This window comes from Eschrichtius robustus, chromosome X (assembly GCF_028021215.1).
Source record: "Eschrichtius robustus isolate mEscRob2 chromosome X, mEscRob2.pri, whole genome shotgun sequence".
NCBI lineage: Eukaryota > Metazoa > Chordata > Mammalia > Artiodactyla > Eschrichtiidae > Eschrichtius > Eschrichtius robustus.
Window position 1 is genome coordinate 120018783 of NC_090845.1, and position 3484 is coordinate 120022266.

General features: G+C 43.3%; 1 non-coding gene across 1 annotated transcript; it reads left to right on the forward strand.

The window, feature by feature from the left end:
* The first annotated feature begins 2802 nt into the window (after positions 1 to 2802).
* Positions 2803 to 2874, forward strand: TRNAV-CAC (transfer RNA valine (anticodon CAC)). The gene has a single exon. It is a non-coding gene; the product is annotated as a tRNA-Val (tRNA).
* The last annotated feature ends 610 nt before the right edge of the window (positions 2875 to 3484 follow it).

The window sequence follows — 3484 nt, forward strand, 5'->3', positions numbered from 1 at the left end:
ATCAGTGGACAGTTGGGTTGCTCCTATCTTTTGGCTATTGTGAATAATGAGTATACACATATATGTTTGAGTCCTGCTTTGGGTTCTTTGGGGTTTATACCCAGAAGAGGAATTACTGGATCATATGGTAATTCTATTTTTAATTTTTTGAGGAACTGTCATACTGTTTTCCACAGTGGCTGCACTATTTTACATTTCCACCAGCAATGCACAAGAGTTCCATTGAAAAATCTGTTTGATGATCAGTCAGCTGACAATACAAGTAGGCCCTTCTTCAATTTTGTTAAAAGCGAAGAACTGGATACCACCTACTTGAAAAGAGACTTGTTAGCCAGTATTGATTAGAGTCATCCACTTTTTAAACACTGGCACAGTATTTCAAATTGCCTCCTTGTTTGTTTTCCCAGAGGTGTTTACATTCCTGGGTCAATGCACCATAGTGAGAGTTAGGATGGGTAAAAGTTAGCTTTTCTTTGGTGAACTGAGAGAAGGTTTGTGGTAAAAAAGAGGTAGAAATGTGAAACTGGCTTGCTGCCTCCACCACTGACACTTTCTCAAGCAGATAGGTTTTAGGAAAAAGTACATAGTGAAATTGAGGATATGGAACTTGGTTTCCTTAAAACTTCACGGGGAGTCTTCATGTACTCCCAAGGAAAATACAGACCCCAGTTTGAAGACCAATGGAATCTCTTTAAAGAAGGGGCAAGTCTAACTGGAAGAACTTGGAGAGACTGAGTAATGTCCTAAGTCAGTGCTTCATAAACTGTACTGTGCATCAGAATCACCTGGGTGGGAGGGCTTGTTAAGTCACAGATTGTTGAGCCCCGCCAATGGAGTTTCCCGCTCAGTAGGTCTAGGTTGGGGCCCGAGAATTTGCATCACTCATAAGCTCCTGGTGATGCGGGTGCTGGTCCTGGCACCACACTGAGAACCACTGCTCTAAGGTCAACCACGTGAATCTTGGGAGTCCATGCACTTACCTCTGTAACTGACTGATTCTTGCCTAGAGATTCTCCCACACTGTAGCAAATGAGTTTATGCACTTAATTGATGGCTGCACTGTTTGGACACTGCAGGGGAGAAATTCAGCCTGTTATATTCCTTGTTGCTTTGTATTATATCTCCATCCCCCATTGAAAGGTTTTTCTAAGGAGGAATTAGGTCTTACCTCCCTATCATCCATTGTAGATGCCTGATGACTATTTGTAGAACTTAATACTAGGGTTGTCTTCCCATGAAAAAGTTTGACTGATACACTTATTAACTTAGTATTTCCAACAGGAAAATGTAGACATCATTTCTTAGGATTAAAACATGTGTTATTTACCCTTTTGAGACAAATTCAGATGTAATCAAGGAGAACATAAAAGGAAATAATGAGCTATAAGACATCATCCAAATCTAATATTACCCTTTAAGCAATGGCACTGCATTAACTAAATCTGCCCTCTTTTTCTGTGACCATGAGGCAAACGGGCATACATATATAATGGGGGTTTTATAAAAAGATTTAAAATCTATTGATGCTACAGATATGTAAAACACTATAGGACGAAGAGGACAAAAAAGAATCAAACACGTATCCTACCATCAAGAAGCTCCCAGTGTAGCAGGAAAAAGCAAATCTGAACAGAAATACCTAGGGAAAGTGCCGTAAGATAGAGAAGTAAAGGATTCTGGGATTTCACAGTACAGAAGTATAAACTTCAAGTTAGTCTTTGGAGAAGGTGGAACACTCAGGGAAACTTCCACGTAGGCAATGTCATGTGAGGCAGGCTACGGAGGAGAGGTAGGAGCTGCCTGTGGAGAACTGGGGCAAAGAGTGGGAAAAGAGAATTTCAGGCTGAGGGAACAAAGAACAGGAACAAAGCCACTGAGGCAGGGAACCATGGGAGCTCTGGGAGGAGCAGACAGAGACCCCACGTGATTGGAGGACACGGTGCATGAAATAAGTAGGGACCAAGGATGGGACCAGATCACATTGGGCCTTGAATGACTGACAAGCTAAGGAATTTGAACTTTATTCGGTAAACAATGGGCAACCATTGACGGTGGTTGAGCAAAGAGTGGAATGATCAGAGATGTACTTCAGGAAGATTCATTTGAAGGGAATGTGTAGGAGAGATGAAAAAGGATAGAGCCCAATGGCAGGGAAACCAATTACAGTGGTCTATGGGGACAGAGAGGAGAGGACAGATGATGCAAGTTTAAGAATAGCCAAAATTTAGTAATTCATTGGATGTGACAGGTGGAGGGAAGAGAGGAATCATATACAATGCTGAGGTTTTAGGTCTGGGTAATTGGGTAAATGGCAATGCCAGAAATTGGGAATGGTGGTGGAGCAGACATCTTTTTGGATGTCTCACAGCAGTTAGTCAGAAGTGAGGTTCAGGAAGGCACCAAAGTTGTAGATGAAGATTTCAGACGTATTTCTATAAAGATGATAACCAAAGGGGTATTATTAGAGAGGGGAGATATGAGGGGATTGCCATGGTGAAAACAGTAGAAGGGGAAGAAGTAAATATGAGAGGCAAGGACTGACCCTTGAGAGACTCTGTATTTATTCCGTCAGTCTGCAGATTTTTGTTAGTGTGCCTACTTTGACTTAGGCCACTTATTTAGTGGGCGGGAGGAGGAAGAGGAAGGGAGATGGAGACAAGAAAGTAGTGATAGAGAGGTGGGAAGATAAAGTGCTGTGCAGTTGCAGTGAAGAGAGCATTACAAGCTGGGGATATTGCAAAAGTGAGCGGCTCCAGAAAGGTTGGAAAGGATTAAACATATAAAGAGTTCACTGAGGGGACTTCCCTGGCTGTCCAGTGGTTAGGACTTGGCACTCACACTGCCAAGGCCTGGGTTCAATCCCTGGTCAGGGAACTAAAGTCCCACAAGCCACGCGGTGTGGCCAAAAAAAAAAAAAAAAAGAGTTCATTGGGTTTGGCAGTGAGGTCTCAAGTGATCTCCATGTAGTAGACAGACTTCTAAGATGACCCTCAGTGATCTCTGCTTCCAGGAATTCATGCCCTTCTGTAAGCTCTTCCCTTTTTGTATGGTTTGGACCTAGTGACTTTCTTCTAGCGAACAGAATACAGTGAAAGTGATGGGATATTACTTCTAAGATTAAGTTTAAAAAGACTGTGGCTTCCATCTTACTCACATTCTCTCTCTCTTGCTCTCTCACTTGCTCACGCTGATAAATCCAGCTGCCATGTTATGATCTGCCCTTTGGAGAGGCCCATGGGGCGGGGAACTGGGGGTGGCCTCTGGCCAACAGCCAGCAAGAAACTGAGGCCCTCGTTCATTCCGCGTCCATGAAGAATTGCATCCTGCCAACAACTACATGACTGAACTTGAAATTGAATCCTTCCCCAGTCAAGCTTCGAAAAGAGTGCAGCTCCAGCCGACACCATAATTGCCACCTGTGAAGAGACCCTGAGCCAGAGGCTCCAGTTATGCCATGCCCAATTTCCTGAGCCACAGAAACTGT